The sequence below is a fragment of the Aphelocoma coerulescens genome, assembly GCF_041296385.1.
Source record: "Aphelocoma coerulescens isolate FSJ_1873_10779 chromosome Z unlocalized genomic scaffold, UR_Acoe_1.0 ChrZ, whole genome shotgun sequence".
Taxonomy (NCBI): Eukaryota; Metazoa; Chordata; class Aves; order Passeriformes; family Corvidae; genus Aphelocoma; species Aphelocoma coerulescens.
In genome coordinates this window covers 70,421,550-70,435,462 of record NW_027184085.1, presented here as the reverse complement: position 1 = coordinate 70,435,462, position 13,913 = coordinate 70,421,550, and the positions used below count along the sequence as shown (strand labels likewise).

The 13,913-nt window shown below is 42.8% G+C and overlaps 1 protein-coding gene across 1 annotated transcript in view; it reads right to left on the bottom strand.

The window, feature by feature from the left end:
• The window catches only part of HAPLN1 (hyaluronan and proteoglycan link protein 1), a 56,186-nt gene extending 44,361 nt beyond the window's left edge, over positions 1 to 11,825 (bottom strand). The window contains exons 1-2 of the mRNA XM_069001439.1: positions 11,772 to 11,825; positions 11,438 to 11,507 (exon numbers count right to left, since the gene is read on the bottom strand). The gene's annotated coding sequence lies outside the window, so the exon portion shown is untranslated. The remainder of the gene's footprint in view (positions 1 to 11,437; positions 11,508 to 11,771) is intronic.
• Positions 11,826 to 13,913: the final 2,088 nt, after the last annotated feature.

The following is a 13,913-nucleotide window of genomic DNA, read 5'->3' as shown; positions in this document are numbered from 1 at the left end:
CGGAGGCTATCCACACTTTAACAGGGAAATGAAGTCAGAAAATCAGAAGGAATGTTATTGGCCTCCGAGTCAATGAGTCAGAAGATGTTAGCATACACAGCCCTCGCTGTAATTATTCAAGATTTTTCAGGCTGCTGTATTAACCTTTAGAAAAGTAAATAGTGGAAAGCTGCATGACTATTTTCAACAAAGCTTGAGCCAGAACTGCCTTTTTTGTCTTCTGCAGAAAGAACAATAACCTCATTGCTCAAGGCATTTTGACCAGATTTTTATTTTCCTTTTACTTGTGTAGACACTCACATCTTGGTAAAGTAAGTGCATGGCAGTTGCACACAATATGTCTTAGACACAGTGAATAATGGGGGTTCCCTTGAACTCAAAAAGACACATAAATTCCATTTATAATTTCTGTATAGTTTTTTTTTTTTTTTAAATTTTTAATTTTGATCACTAATATGTGTCATTTGTAAGTGACAAACTGCATGAATTGTATGTAGGTTTCCTTGTTGTTTCCACATCTTCTCTGTGTTGTTGCATTTTTTTCCTAGAAGCAAGTTGGAAAGTTTCTGGGGCAGATAATGACCTTTTTCTTGTCTTGCCTAGATGATTCCCAGTACTCCTAGGCAGTCTAGATTCTTTTATTTCACTCAAATTCACTTCCCTGTAGTCTGTAACATTCAGACATCTCTCCACTACTTGGAATAATGATTATTTGAAGTACTACAGAAGATGGCAGCCCAAATCTGTATGAGTCCTGAGAGCTACTCCAGCTTCTAAAGGAAGTGTTGTTTTGGGCTCAGTGTCTGTGATTCAGTGTCTCAACAAAGCTCATAAACCCTGCTGGAACCACGAGTTTGTATAAAAAAATGTGATATGGTACCAACTGAGCAGCGACTGATGATAGAGATGTACTTTCCATGAAGTTCCTCTGGATTCCTTCATTATAATCCCTCCCAAAGCCATTGGAGATGGCCAGGATTAGATTGGCTGGCATGAAGGCCATCCTGGGACAGTGTCACGAGGAGAAATAAATATGGCCTCGAGACTAAAGCAATAATTGGCCTTGCTTGACCGAACTGGCTGCACAGCCACACTTTATAGGTGACTCTGCGCCACCACCAGAGGAACTGCTGAGGCTGCCTGCATGAATATCTGCATCTGCACACATCCTTGTGAATGGAGGAAGTTTTATCATCCCATTTTGGTAGGTGGAGGAATGAAGGACTACGAGCCTCCAACTTCTTCAAAGTCACGGAGGGGTTTAAGTCAGAGCAGGGGAGTGAAACGATGCTTCAGCAGCAGCAGTGAAATATCCTGACAGCAAAACGCCCTAACTGCTCAGCAATTCTCTCTCTCCTATTAGAAGCAATTAAAAGGCAACAATTAACATTTGTTTTCAGGTGCCTGAGTCTCAGGTGGATATTGTGCTATGTCCTCTGCTGGCACGGCAAGGTCTTTCCTTGGAACAGCGAGGAGTTAGGATGGCAGTAATGACCCCCTGGAAGTCCTCTGTGGGCTCTCCATTGTGCACTGACAGGTTGTTGCCCTGAGGGACAGGGAGATGTAAGCAGCAAGGCGCTGGGCTCCAGCTTTTCCCTAACGTTTCCTGACTTGCAATCACCCCAGAATTCCTGGAGCAGTGGAATGATAAACTGTGCTAGAAGGACGCAGCAAGCACTTATCCATAATGGCCTGCTCTGTGCCTGTGGGCCTCTGGCTATCCTCTGCTGTGATTTTATTTCAGGAGGAGGAAAGCAAAGGTCAGCATCACAGGCGAATCTGTTGGCTCATCCCTTGCTGTCCAAGCAGTGCACTCTGTGGAATATATCCGAGGTCATTTTGGGATGAAATACAGCACTTCCCAAGGCTCTCCAAGCACTGAATCAAGCACGAAGCACCCACAGCTTCCTGAGTCAATCTGGAGATGCTCATCAGCTTAGTGCTGGAGAATTGCATTAAAGGTCAAAGCCAGAAGCAATTAAGTGCTGGATGATAGGAAATGGAAGACTCGATCGGGAAGCCTCAATCATAAATGAGCCTTGTGTTTTCTGTGCTCTCTCCTGCTTTGTTTCCTTCTCTACATTCAGCTAAACACAGTTCTAAGAAGAATTTTCAACATTTTACAACAGTGCCTACCAGGCACAGAAGAGCTGAGCTTCCTCCTCACACCCTTCTGTTCTCTGAGGAAAGGCAATACTGCAATTTTGATACGTTTCACTCTCTCCTGCTGTTTTTGCCCTTCTTCCTTTTTCCTCAAAAGGCAATACCAAGTGCTGCTAAAATGGACCTTTGGCCTCATTTTTTAATCTCTTCTCCTTTTCTATTCTTTGTTCTCCCCAGTTTACTCCTGCAGTTCATACATTCAAGCTTTCCATTGTAAGGACTAAGGCCAAAAGAGTTTTCCTACTGGGAGTCAAGAGTCTTATCTGATATTATGGCTTCAAAACTGATGACCTAATAAAACAAACCCACAAAATGTTATGAGAATATTTTTTCTTTTATGCTTTCTAGGCCATTTGCCATATTTAAGCTTCCATGACAGAGGAATATGAACCAAATTTCCCTTGAGGTAAACCCACTTGTATTTCCTGTGTGTTCTGTTGTCCTTACTAAAGTCTGGGAAGAGCTTATGTACCTGCAGAGAATCAGAATTGCCTTTTTCATGCCAATATTGCATCCTAAAATCCTGGGAATGGAAAGTTATAGCTGTTGACTAGAAGAGTGTTTAGTTTGTCCTTTTGCTCATAGTTGTTTGCACATTTTAACTGGACTTGCAAACATTTAATTGCAAAAGAAGAGGAGTATTCTTGCTTCTGGTTTTCTTCCAGTTAACAAATATCCATGTATAAATTTCCCTGATAATGGGATTGTGACTCCATGGGCAAAAGAGCCATTCCCCATAGGTGGCACAAGCAGAAAACCAAAATATATTGAATCTAGATCCTGGATTTCTAATGACTTTGGGTCACAGTTAAGGGAATATTCAAGCCTGACACAAAAAATATGTCAAGTTGGCTATTTGGTGTCAAAGGAACTCGAGGATGGTGTGGTCCCACATTAGAGACTTCCACCTCCCTCTCTTTAGATATTTCTCAGGGTGAGCTCTTGCCCTCCACCATGTGGTCACCATTTTTACACTTACATTTGTAAGATTTTGTTTTATTTTATGTGATAAGCTCAATATCAACTGGAAAGTTGCCACAAATATATATGTAATTTAAAGAAAAAAGCATAAGAGTTGTTCAATCATCATTTTGTGGCAGTTTCAGAAGTTATAATAATGAAGAGTTGATGGATATCATTGTGTGGGGAAGGAGGTTTCTTTCCTGACATGATTATTTTGCACTCTGAAAGTCACAGGGTTTGCTGGAACCCCTAACCAGCTGGAAGTAAAGCCACATTTCCCCAGTACAATATCAGGAAAAGGCTGAAGTCCAAACAAACAAATTGCAATAATTAGTAATGATGCAGAAATCAACCAATTCTCCTCAGATAAAATAAAAGAATCCCTATCAATCATCAGATGCAGCAAATATGTCACTCTTAAAATATGGCTTGACAGGACCTGTGTCTCCTGGTCTGGAAATGAATGTCTGTGCTTTCTCTTGACACTTAGAGAGTTTTCCCTCAGTGTGGTAGTTTAACTTCTTATAGTTTTATAATTTAATATTATAATGTTATATTATTATATTATAAAATATAATATAATAATATTCAAATAGTTTAAGAATAATATATAATATAATATAATATAATATAATATAATATAATATAATATAATAATTATATATAATATAATATAATATAATATAATATAATATAATATAATATAATATAATATAATATAATATAATATAATATAATATAATATAATATAATATAATATAATATACTATAATATAATATAATATATAATAATTATTATATTATATTATATTATATTATATTATATTTTTATATTTTATAATCCTTGGAAAAGTCATATTTAAGGAACATTATCTCATAATTCTCTGCATAATTTTGCTGCTTGGTATGTCTTGAGAAACAGCAAATGTGAAGCTTCTGTCAACTTGGGGTGTAAAATGGATCACTCAGCACAGTAATGTTCACAAGTGAGGATGCCTGTTCTGACTCAGATTTGCAGAATATGATTGATTGAAAACAAATAATTTTCAAGTTTGTGCACACAAATGAGTTTTGAAGTCAGATTGGGCTGAACTGTTTCTTCAAAGATCTTGTATTTGAATTACTTTGTTCAAGAACAGAGTTGTGATTTGAGCCACAAAGTGTGAACTCTCATTTTCCTTTTTAGATTTTGTTAAATATTTTTCTGCCTGTTTAGATGCTGAAGTGTCTTTGTATGTTGTTCTATAGGCACCAGTTTACCACATTCTCTTTTGTGAAAACATTATATTCCCTTTTTCTTTTTTCTCCAGTCAGGCAAAACCATTAAAACTTCAAAGCACAGATTCCAAAATAATTCAGTCTCTCCCTACTTTGCATTTCCCGAAAACCTAAGCATATTTTCTATTTCCTTATCCAAGTCACCAATGAAAACCTTGAAGAGTACCAATGCTGACTAGCCCTGGCAAAACCCCATTCGAAATGTGCTCCTGTTGTCACAGTGAGCTGTTTATTTCCTAACCAGTTTTGAAAACATGCCACACTAGTTTTGTCCGGAAAATATCTCCCCAGCTCGTTTATGAAGATGTTAAACTTGCCACTGCCCTTCTGCCATCCTGCTGGGGAAATGGCCTGGTTGAAAGGTGTTCTGGTTTGATCAGAGTGGAACTTACATTAAAATGCAGATGGAACCAGCTATGGAGGCTGCTTTGGAAAAGAACCTAGTGGCTGCATGCTTCTCTTAGCCTGCTCATGGGGGAAAACACATTAAATGCCTGGAAACTGGGAGCAACAACCCATCCATTGGCTACATTTATTGCATCAACGACAACAGCTGAATTGCTGTTCTCTCTGTCTGCTTTTTCAGCTGGGAAAAAGTCTAGAAAACACTTGGGAGATCAAGTCTTTTGCTGTTTTTCCTTGGTTCTTGGCTTGCAGAGGTGACCATGAAGTCCCCACAAGACATCAAAACGACATGGCCTTTTAAATGTGACCAGGCACACCAGCACAGGCACCACCAGACACACAGTCACTGCATTTACACAGCTTTCTAGAATTATCTAGGTTGGAGAAAGAACTTTAGGATCCTCAAGTTTATTTACAGCGCACCAGTGTAAATGATTTCTAATGAAACCAATCAAAGAATAAATACAGCAACTGAAAAAACTCAATCCGAACCAAAAGATCTGTCTGCCTGCCAGACTTGCTGACAAAAGCTGAATCGTGTCTTGTGTACACATTTTAGATCTATATAATCAAAGCTATTAGAAAAACAAGTTACAGAGACTCAGCAAAAACGTGACATTTTGCTTCAGATATTTGAAAATCCGGAAACGTAGTTTTTTTGAAAATAAGAGTGTGTGCAAAAATATTTCAGGTTAAGCGTGAAATTAAAGTCCCAGGACCTCCCCTGCTGTATGTACAGCACCTTGGGTGTTAAAAAAGCTAAGCAAATCACCTCAGGCCATTAGCAGCATGATCAGAAAGGGGTGACACCATCATGGTCTGTTGCAGTTTTGCCACTTGTGCATCGCTGCGATTTCAGCAGGAGAGCTACCACACAACCTGTAACATTATTCTTCTCTGATATGGTTCTTATAAATCTCTTGGTTGGGCCCAACACTCCAGCGTTTTCACATTTTGCAGTGTGCTTTTCCTATTTCTAGGCAGCATTATTTTTATGCGGCTCAGGGGTGGTTTTCTTTTTTGCCTGAAAATATGTTTATGGAACAAAACCCCAACCAACAACCACATAAATATACTGGAGTGTAGCATGTTAATGAATAGATGGATAGTTACTCAGTATTGACTGGATATTTTGGGAAGTTATTTTAGCAATGAAAGCTTTTTTCCCCTACGTTGATCATGTCCTTCTTCCATAGGTGCAGGCCTTGATTCCTCTGCTCTTTGCAAATGTGCACAGTTTCGCTTAATGCTTTCTTGACACCACCTTATAGCTGCTTATATCTATAAAACTAAACAGATTTGCAGCTTGGAGCTTTATGAGCTGCTTCCTGATCAGCCATGTGTGATACTATGTATGCAAATAGATGAATAGTTTTATTCACCGAGGCCTGTTTGGGTTTCTATTGATTTCGCCGAGTTACTGACGTGAGTAATGTTGATTATCTCTGGTGTTTCTGGACCAGAATCGCACAGAGCAGATGCACAGAGGCTGCCACTGCTCTGTGTGTGTAGGCACCAGTGCAGGAAAGGAATTCTGAACGTAAGAAAGTGTTAATTGCAGTAGGTGTAGGTATTCCTCATGGCGTAGTTCACTAACATTTGTTGACACAATTTAGGTACCAGCTATCTTTATAAGCTATATTAGCTTTAGGTATCAGGTACCATGACACAAAGCAGTGCTAATTAACATATTACATGCAAAACCCCCCCCCTTAATATACCTTAATAAACATGCAAAAACACAGAGCAAAAGTGATCAACCCCAAATTTGAACTGCCTCTAAGTGACCCCACGGCACAGGAGCTGGAACTGGAGCACCTTTAAGTCCCCTTCCAACCCAAATAATTCTAACTTTTCCTTCTTTTTACATTGAAACTCCTGTTTCTTACTGCTTGAGGTTTCTGTCAAACACATTTCCAATCCGACCTGTCTCCGTGGCCCACACGCTCCTTGCAGGCTGCACGTGTGCCAGGTAATTAGAAGATGTTATTAATGGGAAGATGTCTCAAGAGAATGGTCTCCTGCAGTAAGGCAAATGCCAAGATGACATTTTCTGGAGCGAGACACGTACATCCAGGGACATTCTTCTGCCTCATGACTTTTTTTCCTGCTATGCCAGGCCATTAGTGATGCAGGTTTTGGCCTGACATGCCCTGCTCCAGGAAGCAGCAGTGCCTCTGTGTGCCAGTGGAAAGTTTGGTCCCAGGAGAGGCTCAGTGGCCTTGCAAAGACTCTCATTAATAAGGTTTGTGTTTCTTTCCATTAGCAGCCCTTGTGATTCACAGCACCAGGCTGGGTAGAGCTGAAAGGAAAGGTAAGCCACCTAGGAAGCACAGGATTGAGTCAATTAGTCCATTTGCTGCTGTGGTATTTTGCCTTCTTACTCTTTAATTCATAAACTTTTCCTGATTAATGGAACAGCAGACTTTATCCATTAACTCATGGTTGTGTTAACAACCTCCTGTGGCAACGTTTCGTGTGGGACTTGGGAAAAGATGCCAGGATAGTCAGTGCCTGCTGCTGCTGTGTGGCTTCTCCATGCAGGCTTTAAATGATTTTTATTTCAGAGCTACTGGTCATGTTTGAGACACCCATCCCGTTGTCCTAATGTAAAGAAAACAAAAAGTGTGTTTCCAAAGCTGGCAGGACGAGAAGGACACAGGAACTGTCTGTTCTGCTGAGTGTGACCAGCAGGTTTGATCTCCTGCTCAGGGATGACAACGAGGAGAAAGTGAAGCACAGCGAGCTTGACTTTGCCATGTGTTTTAATAATTCTTTGCTCCAACAGCCACTGTGGCACTTATTTTAAAAATAAACCACGGATTCACGTCGTTTGGGGGCCTAGGGGGTGGCTGCAGTGGAAGCTGTGTTGATGGTGACATTTTTGAAAAGCTGAGGAAGTAGAAGCCTGTAAGTTGGCCACATAGCATAAATCCCATCACAAAGTATATCCAGGTGCACGTTTGCCTGCTTTAAACCTTGATGTTGGATGGGATCCTTTCCAGAACTATGAGAACCGACAGCACCTGGATACCTACCACTGAGTAAACAATCCTTATAATTGTTAAATAAACAATTTTCCTTTCCCCAGTAAAAAAGACAACTGAAGTTGTGAGTGTGACGTCTGAGGAAGGTGGAGAAAAATGGCAGTTAAAAAAAAAAAGGGGTTTACAACCTTTTTTCAGCTACCAGAAATAGTACATTTACTTCATGAGTGCTTATCATTGACACAATATTCAGGGAAAAAATGCAAAGGGGGTTAAAAAAAAGCATATCTGATGTGATAAAAGACTTTTGGAAGGAGCTTTGAAACCCTTGCTGCTGGACACAGCTTCCCCTGACACAGTGTTTGTACAGAAATGCCTTCACTTTTACACCAACAGCTCAGTGCATCAAACCGAGTGCTAAGTTGTGGCTGTTTGTTACTGAGGGGTTTAAAAAGTCTCTGCAAATAGATGCTAGTGGCAAATTATAGATAAAAGCTGAACCGATTTTTTATCAGACCTAATGAGCACTTAAACCACAGAGATAACCTCCCCTAAAAATCTAATTTAAAGAAAAACCAAAAAAAACCACCAACTAGCTGATTTTGTTTTTTTTAATGGTAAACGTGAATAAAAGCGACCACTCACAGTTAAATTGCGCCTGAATTAGTCACAGATGATGCGAATTTAAGACGATTCTGCCAAAACGCTCGGCAATATCCACTAGGTGGCATGGAGGGACCGTGTTAGAGCTGCCTTATCTCCACAAAACCTCTCATTCATACAGCAGATAAAGAACTGCATTATTAATTTATACCACTGCATCCACTCTACACCTAATATTTGTTTAGCCAGCTGCTTCCTCTAATCCTCCTTAAACGCCATTGATTGAAATCCTAAGTATATTCAAGACTTTCAATTTTTTTTTTTAATTTCTTCTTCTTTTTTTTTTTTTTTTTTTTACCCCAAAGAACATTTTGTTACCTGCCAGTTACAAGCTGCCTTTTCAAGTGCAGCACTGTGTGCTACAGTTCGTACCAGCAGAGACAGAATGTCTAATACTTCCTCACAAGCAACAGAAGCAGCCTGTCTTATGAAAATAACTTTTTTCCCCCCCCACAAAACTTTTAATTTTTGTAGAGTTTAAGCAACGAAATACACCGTCAGGTGTACAGTGAAACAGAAATGCAAAATATTTCAACTTCCAGGAATAGCTTAAGTGCTGCTTCAGTGAAAAAGCAAATGAAAAGCAGAAAACATTAATTCCAGTTTTCACACTTTAATCCTTGCAGCGAATTGGAAAACTTCTAATGTATTTAAATGTAAGCAATTGCAAAGTCTCTCTTCATTTGAGGATCTCAAAACACCTTTTAAAGGGTGGTCCATATTGCTTCCAGATTTTTTACTGAGGGGCAAGGAGGTTAAGTGACTTCAGTAAATAAATATTGATAACAGTTCTTTGGGCTCCAAGCTGTCACCAACAGTGGACAAAAACATTCCCTTTAGTCACATACCAGCATAAAATCAGAAATGTTGAGGGAACCTAGAGTGGAAAACGCTCTTCTCACCAATTTTAAGAACTGTAATGCAACAGAAACCCTCCATCCTTTCCCGAAACATCTTCTCCCCCTACCCCAAACCTTTGTACTTCTGCAGAGTTTTGTTTGTTTGGGTTTTTTGGGTTTCTTTTTATTATCTTGGGTTGTTTTAACCAGGCTCACTGGCACTGGGAGGAAACTGAGCCTGCTAGGTTTGTACTGAGAGGATGCTCCGCTGTGAATTGCGCTGTGAGACTCTGACAGGGACACGGCCGTGGACACCACTTTTCTTCCTGGTGGTTTTTTGTCTCTTTCTTATTTGAATCTGCTTATACATTCAGGAATCTTATTAGGAAGGCTTTGAAGGAACTGGCCCTTTGGCAAACTTTCCATGAAGACCAGCAGTGTCTTCATTATTACATTGACATTTTTGGGGGTTTAACTTGAAAAAGCTGCTCTCTACATTTGCCCCCCCCCCCACACACTTTGCATTAACTGTAGTGTTGAAAGGCATCACAAACTGTTTGTTTTGGGTTTTGTTGTCGTTGTTCCTTTCTGCATTTTTCCTTCTTCCCTTTCCCCTTGACACTAACACAGGTGGGAGTGTAGGGGTTGGAGTCTCAGGCAACGCTCTCAGAACAGCTTTGCTCAGCTGGGCTTTACGGGAGCCCCGATCAGACACAGAACCCCCAAAAACTAGAGCTGTTTGTGCGTGGCACGAGGGCTTTGCCTCCTGCCTGGCACACCTTGGCACAGTTCTGCAGACCCCTGGTTCCTTCCTCACAGGAGCTGGTGATGATTTTGCTGATTGTGATATGTATTTCCCCACGTGCTGGAAGTAACCTGTCTCTGGAAGCTGTGTTTATTGAGAGGGTCTGTATCCATAGTTACGTGGCCTCACTTCATCTGTGGTTTCAACTACCACATCATCCATATTCCTAACAGAACAACAGGGCTCTTTCCAGGTTCCTTCTTTCCACATTTAGGCACTTAAACAATCTTGATAGCCATTAATACAAACTCAGAGCTGTTAATCACCTGCACGATTCTCTTGAGCACATTGCCAGGCCCCCAGAGTCTCTTGAAGGTGTTGTATCACTTACATGACATCAAGCAGCAACATATATGGCACCAACTTTCTTGCCCTGAAAGACCCCAGCAGCAATTAAACCCTCACTAATTATATACAAACAGCAATAAACCTCCTTAATTCAAACACAAAAAAGCTTTCCAGCCCTGGCTATCTAAACCTACCACACAAGGAGCTTTGCCATGAAAAACGTTCCGAATGGCACCTTTATATGGGTTTGACCCCAAACCCTGAATAAACAGGCAGTAAAATGATGCAGTTGTCACTGCCCTGGACCAGCTACCCTTGTACAATGCTGAGGCATCCCAACTTTCTCAGTGAGTGGAGATGGTACAGAGACCTGTGCCCAATGGTATTCAGGCTTCCCCTGACAATAAATAGCCAAATATGACATCAGTCTGTAACATAGCACATCTTATCAAAATCTTCTGGCTTCTAACTGCATGGGCAGTACTTTGTGCAGATTCTGCTTCCAGTCCTTGAAACATTTGTTCAGTCTACCATGCTCTTTTTTTTTCTACATCCTAAAAACTTCTAAAAGCATCTGAACGGATGGAGAAATACTTCTAAAAAAAGGACAAATCTCTGTGAGAAGAATAATCCCATAGGAGGAAGCCACAGAGCACAAATATACAACTTTTGTCTTTCAGAGGGAATCTGCAGTTGCAACATGATCCCTCCTTTGGAAACACAGAGCACTTAAAAGTCAAAGACATTGAAGTTAGCCAGTTTCAATCCGTCTTTCACCCTCGCCCCCCGCCTCAGCTGCCAAATTAGAACGCTGAAAAATCCCTCCAGCTCAGGCAGCCCTGCAGCTGATGCCACAGGCGCTGCTTACAGGGTCCCCATCCGACTCGCAGCAGCAAAGGAGTACAAAAACTTTCCCAAAAGTTTGATTTTTTTTTTTTTTTTTTTTTTACCTTGCAGAGCTCCCTGCTAGTTGAGATGCTCTCAGACCTCTCCAGCAGTTTGAAACGGAGGGCAGCGAAGTGCAGGAGGAAGTTTTTGGTGCTCACCTTAAGTCAGCGTGCGCGTGTGTGTGTCTATGTCCCGAGTGTCTCTTTGTGGCTCTGGGTGGCAGAGGACCTGACTCAGGGAAGAGAGAGCCACTTTCTCACCGAGAGGAAAAGAAAAGCAACACGTCATGAGTTAAGTACGCCTCCAAGATGTCTTAATTACAGCTCAACGTGCTCCCATTCAGACCCCAGGAATGGGAGGAAAAAATAAACCCACACACGCGGTTTCCCTCTCGCTCACACACCCACACACACCCACCCCGTCCCAGCACGCTGCCCTCTCCCTCCAGGTCCCTGTCCTCGCCCCTCAGGTCCAGCCCGCCTAGATCCGCACCTAAAAAAGCCTCTCTCGACTCCAACAAGTCCTGAGCTAAAAACTACACGGGGCTTAAGAAAAAAAAAAAAAAAAAAAAAAAAGAAAAAAAAAAAAAAAAAAGAAAAGGGAGAGAAAAGAAAGAAGTTGGTAGTGTTCCTCATGAAGAGACCATTGAATTTAGGGATTTAGGGTGTGTGGCACTCTGAGAAACATGACACTTCTGACCACTTGCCTCTGCCCGCTCCCAGCCCCCGCTCCTGATTTAGCCCCCACACTCCCATTAACTCGGGGGGTGGGACCCGGGCTCCAGACGGCGAGAAAGTGATGCAGGAAAAGGTCTGGGGGGGTTGTAGTGGGGTGGAAACAGCTGGACCTAACAGTATCCCCTCCTGTTTTTCTGTTACCCCCCAACTTCCAGTAGAATTATTAACCTAGGAAACAAACCCAGCTTCTCTTATCACCCCCCAAAACCAGAACACACCTTGCTCTGGCATCACTAAATCCCAGCAACTGCTGATCCCAAGACTTTCTGCAAATCCTAAACGCCACCCCAGGCCAAAGTACTCCTCCAGCATCAAAAACTTCTGTATTGTTGTCCACATCAGGGGACACACAACCCCAGAGGAGCCTGCTAAAATCCGTGGGGTGTGTGGCTTTAACCCCCTGCATGCCATGGCAGGAAAAGCACACACGTCAAATCTCACATCTTACAACTGCAGGCAAAAGGTGGGGACACTGTTGTGACTCTAAATGTGTCTTATTTAAAAGAAAGCAACCAACTAAAACCAAATCAAACAACAGCAGATGAAAGGAACAGGGGTAAAAAAGGCCCAGCCTTGTTGATGTACTACAGGTTGGCAAATTTGGGCTCAAATAATGTTATTTTTTAAAGCAGGTGTTACTTTCCTCCTCTTGAGAAAAATGAGGTTCTTGATGTCTCAATCTCCCAACAGCAGTAGGAAATAAATGTGGAATTCTTAACCTCTAAAATCTGATGGATTAAAAAGCGCAGGTGGTCCAGCCAACTTGATCTTGTGGATTAATTTTATCCTTTTCCCTCTCCCCCTCCCTCCCACCAGCTCTCTCTCCAGTGCTAAACAGAAGAGTGTGACTGTGTCACACCCACTGCAAATCTCCAACATCATTTTCCAGCCTGGACCCTGCTAAGCTTTTATCATTGTGGGTGTCAAACTCTCAACCCGCGCCATCAAAAGAGGCTGCAGCCCATCAATCCTGCTTGATCAGGAAATGCCAGAGCCTGACACATCCTGGTGCAGAGGCACATCTGAGGGGACGTGGGTTTCACCAGCGTCACCGAGCAGGGGTCAGCACTGCTGTGCCTCATCGGCGACTTCACAGCACATCCCACTGGAAGGGAAAATAAAACAAAAATAAAACAACCCCCAGGCAAATAAACAGGGCTCTGTCTACAGTCATGGAATATCCTGAGCTGGAAGGGACCCACAAGGATCATCGAGTCCACCTCCTGGCCCTGCACAGGACACCCCAAAAATCCCTCCCTGTGCCTGAGAGAAAGAAGTATCAGGGTATTAGTTTGTGGTTATTAATAAAAGTGAAAAAAAAAAAAAAAAAAAAAAAAAAAAAAAAAAAAAAAAGGTTACAATGCATTTCTCTGGTGTAAAATAACGAGGCGCAGGTGGCCACAGCGGAGGTATTTAGGGACCAAGGATGCTCGGACACGGCCGGGGACTGGGTCCCCATCCCCGGGGCACCGAGGTGACGCGGGGGTCCCCCCGTGCTGGGGCACCCCGGGGGTCGGGCGGGGCTGCCCAGCCGCCTTGGGGCCGGGGCCGAGGGGGTGCTCAGAGCCCCGTGTGGGGCGGCACCGGCCCCTCCCGGCCGAACAAAGGGACGTTTCTTCGGGGCAGCGGGAGCCCGGCCCGCCCGTCCGTCCCCGCCTCCCGCCCGCCGCCTCCGCCGCGGAGGAAGCGGCCTCAGATTTCAACAACAGAAGGGGCTTTGATGGGGCACGGCGAGAAAACACACCTCCGGCGGCGGGGCGAGAGGGACGGGGCGGGAGCAGCCGCGGGGCCCCGCGGGCGGGCGGGATGCGGGCGGGATGTGGGATGCGGGATGCGGGATGAGGGATGTGGGATGTGGGGCAGGATGAGGGATGAGGGATGCGGGATGTGGGGCGGG